At 52.6% G+C, this 23,568-nt stretch overlaps 1 long non-coding RNA gene across 1 annotated transcript; it reads right to left on the bottom strand.

The window, feature by feature from the left end:
• Nucleotides 1-1,798: 1,798 nt before the first annotated feature.
• Nucleotides 1,799-18,138, bottom strand: LOC123822610. Its single transcript, XR_006786371.1, has 3 exons — nucleotides 17,476-18,138; nucleotides 10,025-10,190; nucleotides 1,799-5,842 (listed from the first exon to the last, which is right to left on the bottom strand). It is a non-coding gene; the product is annotated as an uncharacterized LOC123822610 (long non-coding RNA).
• Between the last annotated feature and the right edge of the window lie 5,430 nt (nucleotides 18,139-23,568).

Below are 23,568 nucleotides of genomic sequence, written 5' to 3'. Positions count from 1 at the left end.
AAAGGGGGTCGTTCAGAAACAGACACACAGGGAGGATGCCGGGTGAAGACAGCTCCCTACAAGCCGAGGAGAGACGCCCGGAGCGGAGAGGACTGAGCAGGAGCCGGCCCCACCCACACCTGGATTTGGGCTTCCAGCCTCCAGCGCTGGGATGCGATGATCCGCATTTCTCTTTAAGGCTCCCGGTCCACGGGGCCCTGTGGTGCAAGCCCCGGCTGATGACGGTAGCATCTGTTCCGCTCCTCGTGCTCAAGCCTCCACCCCCAGCTCTCTTCGCCGCTTGCAAAACCAGCACGAGCCTAGGATGGTGAGTTAGGGCGTGTGGGTGCAGTCAGGACTGGCAGTGCTCAGGGGGTACTGCCAGCCACACCCTGTACCCTGAGCCCCCCGATTAACAGAAAGTACAGAGCAACACGACGGGCCGGGGCTCCCAGGATCCGGGCTGAGTGCTCGGTCGGCCACGAAAGGCCCGTGCATCTCTGACACACTGCTGACCCTCTCTGGCCTCCGGTGCCCTGGGCTGTGAAGTGGTGGCTGCCAGGGGCTGGGGGAGGGGAGGATGGAGAGCGATGATCTAACGGGGATGGAGCTGCAGTTTTAGAGATGGAAAGAGCTCTGGAGGTGGAGGGCGGCCATAGTCGCACCGCACGACAGATGTACAGTGTTTCATGTCTCCAAACTGCATGCACACCCAGAGTGGCAAAGGCAGTTTAGGGCTTCGTGTGGTGGGCACCTCCCCATGACTTTCAAAATGGGGAGAAAATGAGGCTGTTAGGCGTGGGATCTTCCAACCGCTCTGTGTATGACACAGCATTTTAGGTCACGGAATAAAAATATTCCGCCGCCTCCCACTCGCTGCGAGGATGATTTCAGTTTTCTGAGCCAGGGATAGCGGGAGGGCTCTCTCGCGTCTTCAAGACGAGGGTTGTATTTTTTTGTTTTCTGTCTTTTGGAAATCTGAACCTCTGCTGGTGTTGCAGATGGTTATCTGAAAATCTATGACAAGACCACGTGTGTGTGTGTGTGTGTGTGTGTGTGTGTGTGTGTGTGTGTGCTGGGATTTCTTGCCGTAGCTGCTTGCCTGACTTCCCAAGGATGCTGTGAGGCCAGGGTCGCTCAGGATGACCGAGTCCCAGCAGAACTCGGCCAGATTTAAACCAGAGCTCAAAGAGAAAAAAAGTGTCAATCTTCCCGAGCCCTAAACCAAGGTCAGTGGACACGGAACAACCGATGTGTTCCAAAGTTTTAAGACTGACGGGGGTTCTGGGGCTCCCTGCCCAGCATCTAGCTTCCTGGGGTCATAAAACAGGGTTTATGGCCCTTTTGGTTGGACCAATAAGTTTTACGATATCCACAGCGGCTGAGCGGTTACCGGGGAAAGCAAGCCACCCAGCCAGCCTCCTCTGCATCCTCGCTGTTTGCCATGGGCGGCGCTGGCCATCAGTGTGAGTGAGTGACTTCCCCAAGGTCGCACAGCCCTCAGGGCCTGGTTCAGATCCAGGTTTTCTAATACCTAAACCAGCGTATTTTAAAAAAATATTTCATTTAATTACTTATTTTTTGAGAGAGAGGGGGAAGGGAGAAAGAGAGGGAGAGAAACATCGATTGGTTGCCTCTTGCACACGCCCCCAACCGGGCACCTGGCCAGCAACCCAGGCATGTACCCTGACTGGGAATCGAACCGGCAACATTTTGGCTTACAGGCCGGCACTCAATCCACCGATTCACCCCAGCCAGGGCTCAAACCAGTATTCTTTTTCTTTCGTTGTTTTCAATGTTCCTTAGCCCATTCTGATGACAACTCTAGTTGTTAAAATTTTATTTCTTAGTTCAGTTAAACCCGAAGTTCCCACACCTCTGTAGGCTGACGCCTCCCAGGCCTGGGTGACTCAGACACTGTGTCCCTGTTTAGACTGCTGGAGTACATGCTTCGTGAGGACAGGGGCTGGATTCACCCAGTGTTGGGCGAGGGTGGGCATAGGTACACGCCTCACAGATGCGGGTTCAGAGGGTGAGCGGCCGTGCCCACAGCATGCTGTGCTGGAATCGGGTTTGCTGCAGCTCCCTCCGACTGGTGTCTGCTCTGCCTCCTGCAGGGGGTTACTGTTGGTGGACGCTTAGAATTGCCACCAAGACCCCCGTGCCTGGAGGGCCTGCTTGCCAGGCAGCTGGGCATGCTGTCCTGAGACAAGCTCAGTGCCCGGGGCTGGCTGGTCCTTCCTGGGCTGGCTGCGTCCAGTGGGGAAGGCAGGAAGGCTGGGCCAGGTCTGTCCAAAGGGAGGCAACCATGAAGGTCATCGTGGCTCCAGTGTTCCCTGCAGGGTCAGCGAGGGTATTGCTGGGCCTCACCTTGTCCCTCTGCCCAACCCTCTTTCCTTCCTGTCCCCTCCCAGGTGAGGGTTGCAGCGACACTCCTTAACAAACATCCTGTCCATAAACGCTCCTCAAAGCCTGCTTCCTGGGAGACCAGCCTGCACCGGCACCCGCTTCCTGGGGAGCGGCCCTGCACCCGAAGGCGCCTCTTCCCCAAGCCACACAGGGACCCCGTCCTCAGTGTGGCTCTGCCTTCTGGGGGTGTCGTCCTCTGGGCGTTCTCGAGGGTGCTTCTGAACCCACAATTCTCAGGGCCCGTGAGTGGGGCTGCTTTTCTGCGGCGACCCCAGGGATCTGCGACCTTCTCATTGGCTGTGGCGGCCGTCGCCGGACCGCTTCCGGCACAGAGGGACACACTGCGCGCACCTCGTCCGCAGCAGCTGACGCAGCCCGAAAGCTGCCCAGGCCGGCGGTGCGCGGCTGCATTTCATCTTTGGCGTCCCGAGTCCCTTCTGTCCCCAGAGGGGAGTGAGCTCCTCAGGCGCCTGCGAGAGCCAAGAACTCAGTGAATGCCATTGCTGAGGCCCTTCCAGTTGGTATCTGTCTGCCGTGGTGGGTGTTTATGTGGAGGAGGATGTGAGATGAGAAGAGTTCATGACCCTTTTGCCCAGCAGGTGGGCGTTACTTTATTATTATTATTAAGGAAAGTCTGAGGAATAGAACCTCCGTTAACTGAATTCCTTCAGGGGTATCACAGCCTGCCGTCTGCCCGCCCTCCTGCTGAAAGGGAGTGAATGCATCCCTTAGGATTCTTTGGTTGCAAGTGGCAGCAGTGAACTTGACCTAGTCTAACAGCAGAAGCCGGCGGGGGTGGGGGTGGGGTGTACTTTAACGTATTTCCCTCACCTAAGGTCATAAATGTTGCCAGGACCAGAAAGGGGGCAGACACACGATCTGGGAACTCTGCATCTGTGCATCAGCCTGCATGTGTGTATACACACACGTGTGAACATACATGCACGTGTGCATGTGCAGGTGCGTGTGTGTTTGTTTCTGCGTGTGTGTACATGCCTGCATTTGTGTCTTTCTCCAGATCCAGTGCCTCGTGGTGGCAAATAGCCAGTTGTCCATCCAGGCTTTATTGTGTAAACATTTTAAACATATCAAGATACTGACTGAACTCTCCCTTGGACTCAGTCCTCAATTTCTGGCACATACAATTCTATTGGCAGGTTTTAGTTGGATATTAACTTCTGACACAATTAGGCGAGGGTACTGGGGAGGGCCCTGGAGTCCGAACCCGCGGACAGGGCCCACCCTGCGGACCGGATCGACAGCCCCCAGACCAGAGTGAGCACTCCCGGCCGGCCTTGGAGAGCGCGCTGGGGCAGAGTTAGCTGGGCGGTCCCTTTGCTCTCTGGCCTAGATCGTGATGCTCCCGCGGCAGGCTGCAGTCCTCAGGCCCCCGACGAGGCGGCCGGGAGCCTGTGCCCACGCCAGCACACTTCTCCGGAGCTCACTTTGGTGCGGCCCCCTCTGAGGCACAGTCTGGCCTTCATGGATCAGACACTCCCACGAGGACCAACAAGGGAGGTGAAAACACAACAAGCTTGAAGTGGGAGGCGACCATCTGTGTGCAACGAGAGGCTACCAGTTGTCCAGTGACTTTCACGTCCCAAGTGTTTTATCTCTAAACTTCACGCCGAATTTTGCAGGAGGCGTTTTCACAGATCAGAAAACGGATGCCGGGGAGGTTAACAAGCTCATCCGAGACCACATCGCTGGTATGTAATGGAACGTAGGCTTTGATTCCCAGGCTGGTCGGTCCTAAAGCAGTTGTGTTCCCAGAATGATGTATCACTTCCTAAATAACGCATAGGTCCCACAAGCAGCACCTTAGTAATTCAAACACTAGGTGGTTCGGGAAAGCCGCCAGAGGCCACGCGATGCCAGATGCGTTCAAGGAAACAGTGAAGCGTTCTAGACATCGGTCATTTATGAGATGGGACGTCCTCCCTAAATTAATTTGTCATTCCTGCCTTGTGCTCGCTGATTGCTCTGACAATCCTGCTGGCGTTGACTTAGTCTAGGCTCACGGTGCAAACCAGAGCGGCGTGGGGAAGGAGGGAGGCCTAGGCACTTAGCTCCCCGGGTCTCTGATTGAGCAGGGGATCAAGGGCAGTGGCCGGTGTATCCACCGGGCAAGAGGAGGCGGAGTGGAAAAAGGGCTGGCCTCGAGTCCCAGTGTCTGGCTTCTCCCTCTAGTCCTGCCTCTTAACAAGGCTGGGATTCCAGCAGGCAGGCACTGTCCCTGGCTCCTGCTTCCTCATGGCTACGATGGTCTCATTGAAGCCAATGTATTCCTCTTTCTGCATTGTAATAACAGCGGCTAGCAGTGCACAATAACGATGAAAGTTACTATCTAATAATAAGCTCAAATTTATTGTCACATTTACTTCTTCACAACTCTACGAGGCTGATCTTCTTATTAGCCCCATTGGACAGATGAGACAACTGAGAGCCCAACCGGTGAAGTCACGTGCCCAAACCAAGTCAGCCTGGACCCAGAGCCTAAGCAGAGCACTGGTCCACTGGCCTGGGTAGAGTCTATCACTTGTAAAACTGTTATTATGGTCACACAAGGCCCTAGTCCGGGAAGCCCAGGGCATGACCTCTGCAGGGCGGGCACTGGTGTAGAGGACAGATACACTGAGCCCAAGTGCCTCAACTTCCTCATCGTCACCAAGGAAACCAGCTCGCCCCGGCTGTTGCCGTGGAAACCATCTCACCTTCACCATGGAGACAGCCAACTGGAAGGCAGCTCCTTGAGTGGGAGGCGGTAGCCACGAAGGGAGAGGGAGGGATGCGCCCCCAGACCCTCCTTTGTTGCCTGGGAGGCAGCGTCCAGGAGGAGCCCGGGGCCTGGAAGGTCCCCTCCACTCAGGAAGGTGGAGGCCTTCCCGGCGCGGCCAGAAGCACAGCGCTGAGGCCAGGACGTCCCTGGAGAGACACAGGTTCGAAGGGTTGTTTTCTGAATGTGTTTCTAGTGGCTGCCTGTCCTCGAGCCCGCCATTGTCCAGGTCAAAGGAAATGCCCCAATTTTCACATCTCGTGAATGCTGGAAACCTGCCAGGCCAGGTCCTCTCTTTGTCTGATTTGGTTGCAACCTGCTGGGTGGCGTCGGGTAACGCAGCCACCTCTCCCGGCACCTGCCCAGTGGATCGGAGGGGCTATCTCAACGTCCCTTAGGAGGCCAGGTCTCCAGCCCAGTACAAGTGTTTTTAGAAAGCATGGGTCCCCGGCCAAGGCTGCTAGACTTCAATTTTGCGGGAGAAGGACATAAAAGTTTATAAACTGCAGCTCTGACCGGTGTGGCTCCGTGGGTTGGATGTCGTCCCAAAGCGAAAGGGTTGCTGGTTTGACTCCCCATCAGGGTACATGCCTGGGTTGTCGGTTCGGTCCTTGGTCGGGGTACGTACAAGAGGCAGCCGATCCCTCTCCCTCTCTTGCTCACCTCCTTCTCCTCTCTCTAAAAGTAAACAAATAAAATATTTTAAAAAATTAGAAACCGTGTTTATCCTCCAGAGGCAGGGTGGTGTGATGGCCATGTGCGTGCAGGAAAACCAGACTGCCCTGCGCGGGCCCGGACTCCCTGACACGCTCCCTCCCGGCAGGACAGGGGCCAGCTTGCCTTTCACACTTCAGTTTCTGCGGAAGTAAAATGGGATTAATGAGAGCATCTATTTTTTAAGGTTCTTGGGGTGTTTAAATGAGATAAAGTGTGCAAAGCGCTCAGCACAATACCCAGCACATGGCAACACTCCCTACAGGCCGGAAACTATTGTCACTCTCACCATGATTTCCCAAAGGGTATTTTGACAACAAATTAAGCAAAAACAAATTAAACAAAAAAAGCAGAAGCACCCAGTCTCGGTCAAAATGACAGTGACCCCATTGTTCCCATTGATTCTCCATCCCACCAGGGCGGACCCAAGAATCACTGGATTTAGTGATACAGGGTTCTTAGTGCTGTAAGAGGAAAGGCTTTTATGATTCTCAGCAGCCCTGATGAGCCGGAGGGGTGGCCAGGAGCCCAGGGCCAGAGGAACGAGAGATGAGGGGTCTTCGGCGGCCGGCCTGAACCCGAGGCAGACCTCTCCTCGTGGGGCAGAACCGTTTCAGGGAACGAGGAAGCGCAGACCTGCACCCTTCACCACCACCCTCCTCTTCCGTTTGTGACGGAGCATGAAGCCACACCAGCAGTGCTCCGTCCCAAGGTGCCAGTCGGGACCCAGGGCCTCCAACTGGCTCTGTTCTGTCCTGCAAAAGCCGATGGTGTGGGCCTGGCCCTGTTCGGCTGGCTGTCCGACACAGCAAAACCCAGCTCCCCGTCCTGAGGTCCCGCGGGGCAGAAACTCTAAACAGAGGCCTGTTGGAGAGGCGGCTCTTCCTACTTAGTGCCCCTCTGCTTGTCCCTGTGGGGACCGGGTGGTGGAGGCAGGAGCAGGACCAGCGAACACACGCAGAGCCAGGGAGCCTGAAGATAGCAGAGCCAGAGGGAGAAGCCTTCGGAGTCAGGGTGAGTAAGCACTCCGCCACTGGGCTTCATTTATCTTTTCTGTAAAACGGACTATCTGGCTCCCCTCACAGCTCCGGCAGAACAATACTGGCTGTAACAGGGTTGCGGGGGGAGGTGGTTCCAGGTTTTGTGGGACTGAGCCTTGCTCAGCTTGGAAGGCTCGTTTTAAGAAGAAGAATACTAATTTACAAATCCAAAATCAAATACAAAACGGAATGTTTACTCAGGAGGAGGAGCCATATCGAATTACAAATAAAAAGCTGACAAATACTATAAATATCACAACATCCGGAAAAATAGCACTTTATTAACTGACTTGTGTGCTTCGATAATACTCTTCCCTACTTTTTTTTCTTTTGGCCGCGTACACTTGGATAGCCTCTTTAGAGGACAATCATTTTGTAACAGCACTTTCTTGTATATATTGTTTTAAGATTTCAGTTACAGTTTACATTCACTGCTGTCCTAGATTAGTTTCAGATGTAGAGAATAGTGGTTAGACAATCACGTCTTTACTGAGTGGCCCTGCCGATATTTCCAGCACCCACTTGGCATCAGACAGTACACCATCATCACGATATTATTGCCTCTGTTCCCTGGGCTGTACCGTACAGCTCTGGGACTGTGCTCTAACTGCCCATCTGTGTTTCCCAAGCCCTTCACCTTTGTCACCCAGCCCCCACACCCCTCCCCTCTGTCCACTGTCAGTCTGTTCTCTGTATCTATGAGTCTGTTTTTGTTTTGTTTGTTTATTTGGTTCTTTAGATTCCACATATAAATGAAATCATATGGCATTTGTCTTTTTCTCTCTGACAGATTTCACTGAGCATAATACCCACCCCCCTGCCGGGTCCATCCATGATGTCGCAAAATGTAACAGCGTGCTCTATAGAGAGGTCGTAAAGTCAGTTGAGGGTATTCCCTAGCACGGTTGTTTTTTATGGTGCCCAGCTAAATCTGAATTCAGATAAGCAGTGAATAATATGCAAGTATAAGCAGGCCTCCCAATGGCACTGGACACACACACGGTTAAAGGTTATTCCTTGTCTCCGCGGTGTGCACCCTGCCACCTGCCTCCCCTGTCTCTCAAAAGCCTGTCATTGCCCTGCTGAGGTTTTCCCCGCCTGGAGCGTTCTCCCAAGTCACTACTGGGGGAAATGATAGGTGTTGGGTTACCACACTGTCCCATACAGTACTTGGGACATGCTTTTACTAAGAACGTATCTGTTGTTTATCTGAAATTCCAATGTAAGTGGCTATCCTCTGTTGGAATTTGTTCAGCCTGGCAACCCTGCTTTTACTATCGCGTGTCAGATGGCCTTGGGGAATGATGTGTCCCCTGCATCTTCCCACAGAACACTGTCCCCAGCAGGTCTTCTGTCCCCACGGGATACAGCCATTCCAGCGTGCCCACTTCCCCGAGCCTGTTCATCATTTTCCCTACCACCCACTATGGCGATCGGCCGTTTCAACGTTGCTCAGTAGCAAACCACAAAGGGGGCCTTGCAAGGGAGGGGCCTGATATATTGGCTTCATCGGCTCCATGGAAACCCATCTCTGCGTTAGCTTCGGCCATGTCCGCTCTGGGAACTTCCGGTAACATGAACTGCTTCTCTTTCAGAGGACAGCTGAGGCTTCCTACCCTGGGGACAGGATGCTACGTGCAAGTTTTTAACAGTCACCATGGCAGAGAGTTTTAAACGTTATTTTAAAAGAAAAAAAAACAGTTTGGGTTGCCAATATCTAGGCATTTTGAAACTCAAAATCCTAATCCTTGAAATATTTAAGGCATCAAGTTTGTGCATAAATGGAAACATATCTGATGACTGGAAGCCATTTTTCCAACACCCCAAACTAATTAATGCTTGAAGCGCCCACAGGCTGCAGTCAGTGGCAGAAGGGGTGGGGGTGGGGCATACGGAAGGGAGCTGAAGGAGGAGCAAGAGGGTTAAATAGTTATTGCCACGTGACCCCGAGAAAAGGATTCTGGACCAAGCCCCTAGGGGAACGGGCAGAGCAGAAATGCCAGGCCCATTTGGGAAGTGGGCTCCACAGAGGCCTTTAGCCATCCTTCCAGGGCGGGGCCCTGACGTGACTCGTTTCACAGAGAATTTCCCCCGCTGGTTCGGAGGACTGAGGCTGAAGAAAGCAGGCTGCATGCTTTAGGACTGAGACAGTCCTTGGTGACGACACCGCCACCACCGCGGCCAGCACCACATGTGGGCGACAGCCAAAAATGTCTGTGCTCCCTGGAGGGTAGAAAGAGAATAGGACCCAGAGCGATCTTGAAGGTGGGACAGGCACTCAGGAATCTGACTCAGTGACAGAGACCAGATGGGAACACATGTGCCTTGAGACACGTCCATGCGGAAGCATGGGTAAAAGCGACTGTGCCCTGGGCACCCTTAAAGTCAATGTACATGAACTTCACCCGTGTGGGCGAAGCCCCTGGGGCACACGTTTCAGGCGTTAGATTGTGCGGGGACCCAGAGTTGGCCGAAGGAACCATGAACTGCCCAAGATAAAGTACCAGCCACCTATCAGAAGGGAGGCTCCGAATAAAAATTGAGAGAAATGATAGAAAAACAAAGTTTCACGCCCCACCCCAGGGGAATTGGCAATCTGAGGTTTCACAGCCACCACACAGGAATCCAACCCGGATGACGTGAGACCATCGTTGAAGTCCCCAAGCGCAGTTTCTGCCACGTGATCCATGCACAGCGGAGCCCGGCGGGATGGTCTCATCTCCCACCAGATCAGCCCCATCTCCACCTGCTCTCAGATGTGGGAAGCTGACCTCCCGGCTGCCCTCAATGGGCGGAGCTGCCCACAATGGGCGGAGCTGCCCTCGGGCTTCCAGATGGGTTTGGCCAATGGGAGGCCCCGGCAGGAAATGGGAGGGGGCAGGAGGAAACAGCCTTGGAGTATTCATTGCTCGGACTTGGCCATGGCTCCTGCCCGGTGGCCTTCTCCTGTGGACCCGGGTCCCTCTCTTTGCTGCTCTGGCTCAGGGGGCGGCAGGGCCTTTCCTGCTCCGACTGGTCTCCGGTTGCTTACTATCCTGTCCCGATTTCCCTTAACGCCGCGCACCCCTTTGTAAATAGTTCCTTCGTGTATCCTCCCATGAATCACCTCTCCAAAGAGCGCCATCTGTTTCCTGCTGCAGCCGGGATGACGTAGCTGTCGTCGGAGTCACTTTTAGTCTGAGCACCGTCTCTGATTTCCTGCGCCATCCTGTGGAGCCGGCAGTCCTCTCTGGGTCTCAGTTAAATGAGAACGGAACGCCCCGACTTTCCAGCTTCAGGGGGACAGTGTGAGAAGGAAGCGAATTAATACAGGTGAAAAATGCTCTGGGGGGAAAAAAGCGTGATACTAACTCTATTATTAGAATTATTAAAAATAATAATAGTAATTAAGGCTGTTCCTGCCCGTGATCGCCTCTGATCCGTCTCTCTCCTCTCCTCTCCAGCGCTGGAGCAAGACTCAGTCTTTAGTTCTTGGCAAAGCCATCGTCCTTTGTTGTAAAGCAAACCCTGTCTGTGTCGCTGAAAGGTGAAATTTTGCGACCACATATGGCACACGATTATCAGTGCTTGGGCACAAGGCGTTGCTGCAGGCCCAGGAGTCCTTCCTGGGGACAGACCCCACCCTGCCCTTGCAGCCTCTGGGCTGGGTTTGTGGAGAGCCCAGCGTGTGGCCCTGCTGAGGCCTCGGAGCGCCAAGGCTCCTCCCATCGGAGCGGAGCGTGGGTGGAGCCTGACTCAGCAAGACCTGGGGTGGATCCGGCTGCTCCAAGTTCCCTGCAGACAGAAAACTGCTGGGGGAACAGGCAGGTCAGGTGGGCTGGGATTACCGCAGAGCCGAGAGTGAGGACAGCGGCCCCACACGGAGGACAGTGTTCGTTTGTGTCCGTTTTAAAAAAGGAGCATGTCCTTTGAGGGCCTCTCCTGCACGCTTCCAACCTCTGAATGCAGCAGGTGCTTCCACGGACACTTCTTCGCAGCCACCCTCTCCACAGGACAGGCCTAGGGAGGGACACCGGGTTAACAGGGTTTATCGGGGGCTTCTGATGGATCAAGAAATCTCTGCCCCAAGTTGTTTAACACGAGGATGGCTCCTTGACGCTACAAAAATAACGATCATGAATCAGTTTAGGACTGGGCTGCACTGTATTCAGCAGAGACCTGCCTACAGTGAATTACTCAAACAGGTTTCTTTTTTCTTTTTCCTTCTTCTACTTGTAAAGAGGTGCAGAGGCAGACAGTCTTGGATGGTTACAGCTACTCGAGAAGGTGTGGCTTTTGTTCTCACTGCGTTCTGATGGGGGCTCACCTCTGCACATCCACCCTCTTTGCCTGTGAGACAGGAGGAAGGGGGTCAAGGCCAAGGGGGAGGAGCTACCTGAAGATGCCAGTCAAGCCTATTTTCTTTCAAAAGCTGACGCCAAAGTCTCACCCAGGATATCATTAACACGTCTGGGTTCCATGGGCTTCTGTGGTCTAGCCTGGAATCGAGACCCTCACTGATTACGTGGGAACATCTACATTGACCTCAAACTCTGTGACCCAGTTGACCGTTTGGACATGGACAGAACCCTGTGCTGGAGAACTCCTGGATCAGCCTTAATCAGACATGTGAAATCACTCAGTGAGGCTGGACTTGGAAAGTTGGGTGGGGTTTGGAGACCTGGAGAGGAAGGGAGAGAAACACAGGTGGCACACCAGTGGGACAGTGATGGGAGGAGGCAGGGGGCTTCGACACGCACGGCTGCAGGCCTTCCCGAGCCCCGGCTCTGGTCAGGGGACTATCCGACGGCAACAGTGTCTGCAACCTACACCCCGGGCCTTCTCCTCTGGGTTCCTGCCATTGGCTCAGGAGAGTGAGATGGAGGTCTTCGGAGACTTCCAGATTTAAACCACTCCCACGGACATGAGACAGAACTGCCTATAGAGAATTCTATGACAGCCAAGTGCCCGGGTATATATTTCTCTGTGCCTAAGAACCTCATCTCTCTTGAAAAGAAAAAGCCCCACATTTAGCCAAAACGGGGAAAAAAGAAGTACTGCTGAACAAATACTCAGGACGGTTGTTCAGAATGCTAGAAATGATGAACTGTGTGAAAAAAAATGCCCGCGGTGAGTTGTCAGCAGGCTATATTTGGGGGGATCCAAATCCGGGGTCCTCGCCAAGCAAGTTCACACAGCCCTGGTGTTTTTCTGTGTCTATTTATAACTATCCACACATTCACTCACCAAAAATGCAGTGCACATTCAGCTTCGTTCTGAAAGGACTAAAATGTTCTGGCGGGGTCAGGTTGCAGCACGTGACTGCCTTTAATTCAGCCTGGGATTAGCCTTACTTCCCGGAGAAGGGACTCATCAATGCGCAGAAAACAACAGAATCGGGTCCTTCGGGAATTTAAAAGTATGAGAACAACGTCTTCATTTCCTTTTGAAAAATGCAATTCACATGCACAAAACTTCATTAAGCACCAACTATGTGAAAAGCTCGCAGGGAGACCTCAATATGAGGAAGACAGTCTCTGAGCCCAAGCGGTTTTCGGGCGAGGTACAGATCCTGGAATAAAATATATGAAAAGGATGATCGGCGCCTTGATAAAACTGCTGACAAATGTATTCGACACCCAGAAGAGAGTGAACATAATAAGCGTTTGATTGTCTCCAGGCATCCGTCCCTGCTGCTCCCTTTGCGGAGGCACGTGGTTCCAAGGAAGTAGATTCTCCCTCCCAGCTTCGGAGGTTGAACACAGGACCTGGCTGGGCCAATGAGTGCGCTCCGTACCCCCAGGCACAGTGATTGGCTTGACGGTAACCATGCCCTCTGAGCAGCCAATCAGGGTGAAGATCAAGCCTTTGGCCGGAAATGCTGAAACAAAGACTCTCCTGTTTTCGTTGGAGGTGAAGGAAGAAGCTCCAGCAGCTGCTGAAAGCTGTTTTGCACCCACAAGATAATCAGTCTTCGGGTGAAGATTGACTGCAGGTGATGCGTGAAGAGACAAACATAAACCAGTCCCTAAAGTACCGGAATATTCCTTACCTAATACCATTTAGAAGCAAGATTTGAGAATTCATTCTGACCTAGTGATCGTGTCATAAATAAACTATTAATAGAATGACTTTCATTTTGTTTAGCGATTTCAGATCACCGAACAGGAAGGTCCCCTCGTTTTGCTCTCCGGTTGCAAGATGCAAAGTTGCGGGGTTCTCTCAACAAACCCACCGGATTTCTGTATGATGTTGAGAGCTGGCTTTTGGAGGGTCCAGGCAGAATCTCAACAGCGTGTCTCTTGGGCCTTCTCAACCATCATTTGGAGCCACCGCCTTGGCCATGTGTGCGGGCAAGACGGACAGGGACGCCCATGAAGACGGAGTGGGCCCGGAGTTGCGATAAAATCCTACGTTACATGGGCTGTAGGAACCCAGTTTGACCACTTGACATTTTGAGTCTAAAGAATCTTTCAATTCCTCAAACTCTGGCAGGAGTAAGGGAACATCTTGGATGTTGATAAAATCCAGTGACCTCTTTAATCCAGTCCACTTGAAGGAATAGTTACATTTCCCGGACCCCGGTTTCCCCGAGGCGTTGCAGAATGGACGTGTGCCGTCAGCGCCCCCTACAGGTCTGAGGCCTGTCTGCCGAGGACTTCTGGGAGGTCCTCTGTGAACACCGGGTCTGGAGAGACTAAATCGGGTCCCCCAGGGGGAACACTTCACCTGCTTTGAATCGACCCACGGCTCTGCTGGGAGCCACGCGGTCCGGGAAAGCACCTGGGGCTGAGCCGGTGGAAGGGCCTACATGTGCCGCAGGAAAACAAGGAGCCGACCAGGAATCCCAAGGCCCAGTTAGCAGGTTCCTTCCACAAAACGCACTTCCAATATTCCATCATTGCTCTCCTTTGTAATCACTATAGGTTCATGAGATAAAATCGTCTCTGTGAGAACCCTGAGCCAAGAAACCACACACACACCTGTGGTGTATTAAGTTCACAAGTTGTTTCTCAAGAAATTTGGGATTGTCCCAAATTTTACATACTAGTTTTGGCTGATCCATTCATTCAATAAATGTTGTGATATGCAATTGGTATGTGATAGGTTTTGCTGGAGAAAGCAAAGGCCAAGACGGACTAGGGTCCCATCCTGACAGAGCATAAGTACCAGTGTGGAAGACACACAGCAAGCACATGTATAACATGATTTCATGTGGAGATAGTGCTGAAAAGGGAACAAAGCAGGACAAAGGAGTGGAGTGGCTGGTGGGGCACACTGTTCTGGAGGGTGGTCAAGGTCAGTTCAATCAGAGCATGAATAGTGAGACAATAATCCATGCCACAGTGTGGGTAATAAGCATTTTAAGAGCAAAAGCAGCAAGTGCAAATGTCCTGGGGCAGAAATGAGCACGCTGGGTTCTAGGAGCAGCAGGAAGGCCTCGGTGTGAGAGCAGAGGGAGTTAAGGAGACAGTGGCAGAAGCAGGCAGGATCTCAGAGGACGTGGCGTGGAGCTGGGTGTTGCTATGAGACGGGCAGCCACTGCGGCCCTCGAGCAGGGGAACGATGTGACCTGATTCATGGTGTTAAAACGTCACTCTGGCCACTGTGTGGAGACTCAGGGAAAACACGTGTGAAGCCAGGGACTCTAGTCGGGGCTGTCACAGAGGCCCAAGTGAGAGGTGATGGTGGCTTGCTGGCAGTCCCTGAAGGGGTAAGAGTAACCTCAGAACCTAGGGTAGATTCTGAGGGTGGAGCCCTTCAGTTCTACCTTGCTGGTGAGCTGAACAGGGAAGCGAGAGAAAGAAACAAATCAAGCGTGAGGCTGGGGTTTTGGCTTGGGTAACTGGGCAATTACCTGAAATTGAGTAGACTGGGGGAGGGGCAAGTTCAAGTGGGCGGGTGGAAGCAGCAGTTCTGCTTGGACAAGTTAAGCGGAAGAAACGTATTAGTCATCCAGCTGGAGATGGCAAGCAGGCGGCTGGCCCGCCGTCAGGAGCATGGGCTAGATGCAGCACTATCTGGGGGGAAGTAATTACGGAAAGAGGAGCTCCGCTCTGCAAGATGTGTGACAGCCAGTCGGGAGCCTGCTCCTCTCCCCGTCTTCCCTTTCTCTCTTGTGCCAGGGTGGGCTCGGCTGGTCCCTGAGGGACCCTCCAGGTAGGCAAGGAGAAAGTAGAACGTTAGCATTTACATGCACGGAGCAGCAGGAGGGGGCGGGGCTGCTGCAGTTGGGACACTCAGCCAGAAGGAGGTGTAAGACCCAAAGGGGACTGGCAGCTGATCTTAGGGATTGGAATTGCACTTGCGCCTCTGCGATGCAACCGTGGCTGCCGCTCCTTCCGTGGGCGGAGGTGCTGGGGAAGGAAGCCCTCTGGCAGCCGCAGGGGAGGATGAGCTTGCTCAAGGCAAAGCAAGACCTGCGGGGAGGGGCAGTGAGGTGGCTGCCATCAGTGCCCAGTCCCCTTATCACCACGACCCATAAGAACGGGCACCTGTGTCTACCCGCAGCACTGCTGGTCAAGAACGAACATGTCCAGCCCTGGCCGGGCTGCTCAGTTTGTTGGGGCACTGTCCCATACACTGGGAGGTTGGGAGTTTGATTCCTGGTCAGGGCATATACCTAGGTAGCAGGTTCGATCCCCCGATGGGGCACATAGGGGAGGTAACCGATGGATGTTTCTCTCTCTCTCCCCCTTACTCTGTCTCTCTCAAATCGATGAATATATCCTCAGGCGAGGACTAAAAGGGGAAAAAAAGAATGGAAATGTTTGGAGGAGGTCTTGTTTCGTTGTTTGCTTTATTATTTTCGATGCTGCCCTGAATTGCCTGGATAGAATTCCGGTTTATGTTGTCTTGTCTCCGTTGTCCAAGGCGGCCCTTCGTGGAGAGGGGCAGCCGCCTGTGCCTCGTCTGGCAGGGTCATGAAGTGCTCCCCTGTCTCTCACGTCATCTGATCAGCAAAGCAGGACGGGGACCCTCTCACCCTGCCTGACAGGGGGAGAAACGGGGTTCAGGGAGGGCAGCTCGCCCAAGGCCACATATATGAACCGTATACGGACATAGTGCTTATTTTCCAGCCCAGGTTTTATGGAGCCCTAATTCTTTCCTCTTTCTTTTTTTTTAAAAATATTTTATTTATTTATTTTTAGACAGAGGGGAAAGGAGGGAGAAAGAGAGGGAGAGAAACATCAATCTTTGGTTGACTCTTGCACCCCGCACACCCCACACTGGGGAACTTGGCCCACAACCCAGGCATGTGCCCCGACTGGGAATGGAACCCATGACCCTTTGGTTCCCAGGTCAGTGCTTAGTCCACTGAGCTACACCAGCCAGGGCTCTTCCCTCTTTCTTGATATATGAATTCATGATTTGGGTGAGTTTAAAGGTCACTGCCTGTCCCATCTTCTTTATTAAATGGTTTTATGGTCCAAAGCTAAAAAGGGGAGCTTTTTTAAAAGGCATCTTTTGGGCAAGTACGTTTTCTTCTGCTAAGTCAACGTTCCAAACTTCGGAGCTTCATGAAGATGACGTGGCCACATTCCCGGATGCTGCTGCAGCGCAGGGGTTATTGGTACTTTCCTGTTTAGATTGGGATAGAATTAAAAATGACCTGGCTGCAGATCTGAAAGTGGCTAAGAGTGCAGATCTTCCATGTTCTCATCACAAGAAAAAAACTGTTACTGTGAGAGGTGACGGATGTTACCCAGAGTCACGTGGGGATCATTCATTCCACAGTATCTACAAGTACTGAGTCATTATGCTGTGCCCCCGAAGCTGATACAATGTTATAGGTCAACTGTGCCTCACTAAAAACGACTTTGGTTTAGTTTTTCATCTTGCTTTATTAACTCTTTCTTAGACTGCTCAAAGTAAGGAGACCTGTGACACACTTCTGAAATCGTTCCTTTTGGGAGGGGGGAGGGACGCAGGTCAAATAGAGCCATAAGGCAGTGTAACAAGTTTAAAAGTATTGGGCTTTCTCTTCCGTAGTGATACTTAGCAGAAGAGAAGGAAGATTGCAGCAATATACTATTGGAGGGAAGATTTTTTTATTTTATTTTTTAAAGATTTTATTTGTTTTATTTTTAGAGAGAGGGGAAGGGAGGGAGAAAGAGAAGGAGAGAAACATCAGTGTGTGGTTGCCTCTCACATGGCCACCACTGGGGATCTGGCCTGCAACCCAGGCATGTGCCCTGACCTGGAATCAAACCGGCGACCCTTTGGTCCACAGCCCGTGCTCAATCCACTGAGCTACACCAGCCAGGGCTGGAGGGAAGATTTAAATATAACGAGTTCATGTGTTTTGGTGTAGATGATTTATAGAATGAGATGGCCAGCTCACTCTTACCCTGAAGAGCTTTATAATTTTTGTTATTGCTGTGTAACAAAATATTGGCCCCCCAAGAAGATGTAAAGCACATTCCTACCCTCGTTGACTCTGTGGTCAGGCGTCGGGACCCTGTGGGTTGCGCAGCCCCAGCCCCACAGTGCTCCTGGGCTCTCCAGGGAGCCCCGCCGGCCCCACTGCACCTGTGTGATCTGGACTTCAGCCTGGGGCTGGGAGCGGCCTCTTACCTTGGACTCCTGACCCGAGTCCTGGGTGTAAGGACTCCTCCTCCTCCTATCTTCCATTTCTGTATTCTTTAGAGTTTACTTCTTTTTAGGCAATCCTTCATCACTCCACTCTCCTGTTCCAGTTAACACGTCTTCATGTTAAATTTTGCCCGTTCACATTAGCGTGGGGTTCTTCATACAACTGTCCAACAAATATTCAATCCCTCTGTCCTGGTGACAGCTATTTCTAGAAGAAAGGTCTTGGTAGCACACCGGATCGTAGCTTCGTCAGCACATGGCAAGTGAGCGGCTCTCCCCGGGGCGACCCGCCCGCGTGGCGCCAGCCCACGCCACGAGCTCCTGAAGATGCCGCAGGCCCGATGCTGACGTCGGGTGGATGTGAGAATACCACACAGCTGATCCCTGGCTCTGCGTCCCCAGTTGGAATCGTGGGCTTTACCCGGAGAAGATGTTCCAACTGTCCCTGACAAATGAGTCCCCAAATGCTCCCTCCGATCGCTCGTTTAAAAAAGCCCAAGTGAGCTTTCCCCGGCTCGGGTTGCCGTGGAAGGTTGCCCGAGAGGGAAACAGCAGACAAAAAATCAAGTGGAATGTTTCCTACGGCAGGGTAGAGAGAGAACGAAGCATGAACAAGGACGAGAAGTTCCGCTGCTGGAAAAACAGATGGAGATTCCTGATCCAGAAGCCGCGCTTTCGGGAAAGGGGGCCGTGCCGGTTTATTTTTGAGCGGGGATGGAATGACACGCGCTTCCCAGCGTGCGCTCTGCATACCGACCTCTCCCCTGGTTTATTTTTTCTACGCCCATTTGCCCTTTGCCCCACTTTCCTGAACTCTGTTTCAAAGAAAAATTACTGGGCTGCCTATTTTCATAAGATGTTGGAAACACCATCTGATCCAATGTGAAGGGGAAGTCCAAATGCCGTATTTCAAGGCATTGGTGGTAACTTTCCAGATTCGCTGTGGCGTCATTTTGGGTCCGTGTGCTGGAAGTACCTCAAATCCAGTTCCTGATCTGAATGTAAATCAAGATCTGAACAGCTACCCTAGGACGCATCTCTGCGCACGTGTACACAGCCCCACGGAGACGCGGCGTGCACGCTTCCACGGCAGTGGCAGGTGCAATCTGCACGCCTGCGACAGCCTGGTCAGCAAACTGCAAAGCCAGACTCAGAGACCAGTCCTGCTGCTTGGTTGCTTAGTCCAGTGGCCTCTTCTCACCTGGCCTCACGACACTGCGTGCGTCCATACCCATCTGTTCTGGTCAACGCAAGAAAGAATTGATCAAAGCCCTGGCTGGCATAGCTCAGTGGATTGAGCTCAGGCTGCGAACCAAAGCGTCGCAGGTTCGATTCCCAGTCAGGGCACATGCCTGGGTTGCAGGCCACGGCCCCCAACAACCACACATTGATGTTTCTCTCTCTCTCTCTTTCTCCCTCCCTTCCCTCTCTAAAAATAAGTAAATAAGATCTTTTAAAAAATGACAAAAAGAAAAGAATTGATCAGCGGTGGAAGGAATGGAACGAGGTAGTCTGGTTGTCACAATCTGACACTTAATATCTGCCACAGCTTCTGAAGAATCATCCCAAGATGAAGGCATTTTCTCGTGGCTCCAGCACGGAGCCCAGAGAAGTCCAGATGCGTACATCACAGAGTCCGGCACGGTTGTCACCTTCGTTTTAAAAGAGTGTTGGGGACTGTGAGTCACCCTGTCTCGGGTCCGAGCCTGGCTCTCGCGTTGACTCGTGGTGTGGCTGTGGGCAGGCAGGCCATGCAGCCTCTCGAGCCTCGGCTTTCCCATTCCTAGACCGAGGGTGGCGACACCTCCCTGATAAGATAACGGCAGATGCACCTGTCTGTGCCCCTGCTCCAGTGGCGGCCCACGATCAGGATTCAACCAAAGGGGCCATTATTGTGCGTAGATGATAACTGTGGCCAATAAAATGCAGCACAGTTCACAAAAGCAGATCGAGGCATTGCTCGAAATTGCTCCTAGTCACGGCCCAAGCATGACGGACCGTCTCCCTACCACCCGGTTCCTCTTCTGCGCCAGATTAAATAAACCTGGCAGCGTCACTGGTAACAGTGGTTTTCTAAAAAGACTGGAAACCTAGTTCCACAGTCAACTCTACGACGAGCACCTGTCTACAGACAACCACTCTGGCTGGTGAGGATATTTTCGACCGAGGCTCTCACGAGAGCCTCTGAAAGAATTTTGCCAAGTGCTGGACACGATGCCCAGCTCCTTCCGAAAGCTGACGAGTGCGGGGCAGTCGGGGGGGCCTTGCTATAAATAGCACGTCGGTGTCCGTCACCAGATGGCACGCCTGCATGAGTAACCGCGTGCCAGCCAGAAACGACTCTGAAAAGGGTTTGAACTAGGCGACATTCCAGTGTTTCTGGTCAGCCTGGTCTTTTCCAGCACCCGCACATTTTTTTATTTATCTTGATGGAGCCACCAACGCCAATCGGAGGTTAAGAAATATTTCACGAAATGAGAGAAATCAGATCAGCGCATGGACGCCAAACAGGTGTCCCGATGCGGTCCGTCTCCTCCCCAGGGGTCCGTGGCCGCCGCCTCTGCCTTGCTCTCCTGCTCGGCCTGAGTCCAGTCCTGCGCTTCTCCTGTCGTCGAGGAAGAGTCTTCGATCAGGGTCCTCTTCGATCTTTTTTCACCAGCACTTTGTAACTTTTGGCATATAGATGCTATATGTGTTTTCCTAAGTGTATACCTACGTATTTCATTTTCTTTGGGGGTAAATTGTAAATGGTCCTATGGCTAAAGGTTTTTTTTTTTTTAAAGAAATTGAGTTATGAATAATAAAATGCACAGATCTTAAGTGTGTTGATCAGTGGGTTTTGGCAATGGTGTACACTGGTGTAAGGGCTGACCAAGGCAACCTGCAGGACACCCATCACCAGTTTCTGACACCCTTGTGCCCCTGAGAAGTGCCCGCAGTGGTCCTGCGCCCCCTAGTGGTGTGGACGCCATTAGGTCTTACCCCAGAGGCTGGAGCACCCACCGATGGGTGGGTGTCTTGTTCCCCATCAGAGGCCCAAGCATCAGTGTGGCACCTCCTTCAGAGACGCGGGGACCTCTCCTCACAGCTCCTCGGTCAGGGTGACCCTACACCGTGTCCTGGGGTGGTAGCTGCTTCCTGAGTTATTAGTATCTGGTACCTCCAAGTCCCCTCTTGCTACCTGGGCTTTGTGTTAACTCACCTCTGTTACTGTGCCCTGGCGGACACGGTACTTGGTAGCAAGAGATGGGTCTGCCGACTGCCCTTCCCACACAGGTCTCACTAGGACATCCAAGGTCATGTGCTGCTCTCCGGTCACAGGTCCGAGGTCACGGACCAACGCGACGTTCTGCGGGGCGTCTGCCGTCAAGGTCTCTGCGGGCTGCGTTTTGGCAAGAGCAGACACTTTGACATGGCTGAGGGGTGCTGATGCTTCTTTTTAAAAACTTAATCTTTATTGGGTCTTTAAGATATTTAATCTTCATTGTGTATTTTTCCCATTACCATTTCGTCCCCTTATATCCCCTGCCCACAGCAATCACCACACTGTTGTCTGTGACCATGAGTCCTTGTTCCTTTTTGCCCAACCCTCCACCCCGTAACCTCATCCCACCCGCACCAGCTGTCATCCAGCCCTCCATCTGTGAGTCTGTCCCCATTTTCCATGTTAGTTCAGTGTGTTCATTAGATCCCACATGTGAGTGAGATCATATAGTATTTGTCTTTCAAAAGCTGATGAGAGAAAATTGGAACCTCTCCAGGTGAGGTTTATTACTGTTATTTTTTTTACATTACCTTTTTTTAAATTTAGAAGTATATATTTTTTAAAGATTTTATTTATTTATTTTTTTAGAGAGGGAAGGGAGAGAGAGAAACATCAATGTGCGGTTGCTGGGGGCCGTGGCCTGCAACCCAGGCATGTGCCCTGACTGGGAATCGAACCTGTGACGCTTTGGTTCGCAGCCTGTGCTCAATCCACTGAGTTACGCCAGCCAGTACATTACCTTTTTCATGCTGATTTCTCAACAGCTGTGACTTTTCTTCCCAAGTTATTCCATTTAAACTCTAGTATGTAAAAATTAGTATCAGTTCACTTTAATCAACCATCAACCAGAATGAGATCTGAAATTTTTTAACAAATGCCATTCTCTAGCATTTGCATAATTGAAATAAGAAATCTAGGTAGCTGTTTTATAAATTTTTTAAAAACCTACTAATTTTAGAGAGGGAGAAATATCGATTTATTGTTCCACTCACTGATGCATTCACTGGTTGTTTCTCGTATGTGTTCTGACCGGGGGATCGAACCCACAACCTTGGGGTACTTTCTCTAATGAACTGAGCCACCAGTCAGGGCTCAGTAACCGTTAATTCTCCACTAGATGGCAATCATTACACAAATCCCTTAGCCTCCCCTCACATCCACCGTCCACAAGTGGAGTCGGGAGAGACAAGTGGGGACAGGACTCTGGAGGTCGCAGCCTCCCTCCTGACAAGTGCGCTCACAGCACAGAGGTGTCCCTCTTCTGCTGAGGGGAGGGACAATCAGGCATGCGTGCTGGAACTTCTCACACAACGTGGAAGTGAGACAGGGTAATTGTTTTCTTTTAGTGTTAGGTCCAGCGTGTTGGTGTGTAGTTTTGAAAAGTCAAGCTTTGTTTTTAAATTCTTGGGAACTGGGCTGAACAGAGTCAGGTCACTTTCCTTACTGAGCAGACGGGTACTGAACACTACGGCAATGTGGGGGACACAGACCCGCGAGACAGGGTCCCTACACTCTGAAGGCACAGATGCTAGTGGGGAACCCCGCCCCCCCGCAAGCTGAGGCTGTCAGATGCCCGGTGTGGACTGTACAGGTGGAGAAGCGGGAGGCGGGGCTGGAGCTGGCTGCAGCCCGGGGCTGTGGCTGTGGCGGCAGCAGCAGAGCAGAGGAAGACAATTCCAGGCAGCGTCAGAGCCGAGGCAGAGGGTGAGCCGAGGCAGGGGGTGGGACACTGCGATGGGTTTCAGGCACAGCGACCGGCCCAGTGTGGTCTGGGCTGAGGGCCGGCGTGGCGGGTGACAAGATGGGAAGCTGGCCCGGGGCGGGTTGGAGGCCTCCTGGATTGGGAGTGTGGGCGCCTGCCCACCTGAAGGAACCACGGGAACAGCCGGGGTTTAGGAACAGGGTTGGTTAAGGGGCACTCGAGGCCGATCACAGGCAGAGACGGGCAGACGTCAGGACGGAGGGGGAGGGCGGGCCGGGAGCCGGTTCTGGGCTGCCGAGCAGCTGCACGAAGCAATCAGCCCCCAGCAGACAGAGTGACGGGAAACACCCCTTTATGCAACACATCTTCGGTTCCAAAAGCTCTTTGTTTACATCCTCTCACTCTACCTCGGACTCGCCCGTCATGCAGGACACTCGTCACGGGTCACAAGGAAGGAGCCGCTGCTCAGAGGCAACGCTGTCACCTCGGGCCATGTTTCCTGTGCTGGTTTTGGGGGGACTGCCTTCCTGACCCCCCTCCCCCATTACTCCTTCTCAGGAGGAGCTTTTGCTTCCTCCTTTCCCCCCTGCAATGCGGACGCCCCGGGGCCTTTCCTCCCCTCCTGCTGTGCCTTCGGGAGCCCTCCCCCACACGGGCTCTGGGGGGCACACGCACACACTGACACCTGCTCTCCCCGCCTCACAGACCCCGGTCTCTCTCTCTCTCTCTCACATTCACACACACACACACACACTGACACCTGCTCGCCCCGCTTCACAGACCCCGGGTCTCTCTCTCACACACACACACACACACACTGGGGCGCGGAGGTACGTGAGTCCTAAACACTCAGCCTTATTTTTCAATATTTTAATTTTTGATTCCTATTTTTAATCTTTTTACCCATGGTTTTAATTTCAAGTTGCTTCAGATTTCTCTTTGAAAGCGAGACGTTGGACACATGAATCTGGAGGACGCTCACAAGAGTCCCGTGTGGCAGACGAGCCAAGCACTGTCAGTGCAGTTTTACAACTCACTCACTCGCTCACTCACTGGTGTGGTGTCCAAACATTTATTGAGCACTGTCTACGTGCCCGGCGCGGCGCAC

This window comes from Phyllostomus hastatus, unplaced genomic scaffold (assembly GCF_019186645.2).
Source record: "Phyllostomus hastatus isolate PE091 unplaced genomic scaffold, TTU_PhHast_1.1 phas_contig_402, whole genome shotgun sequence".
Lineage (NCBI taxonomy): Eukaryota > Metazoa > Chordata > Mammalia > Chiroptera > Phyllostomidae > Phyllostomus > Phyllostomus hastatus.
This window is presented reverse-complemented; position numbering and strand designations above follow the sequence as displayed.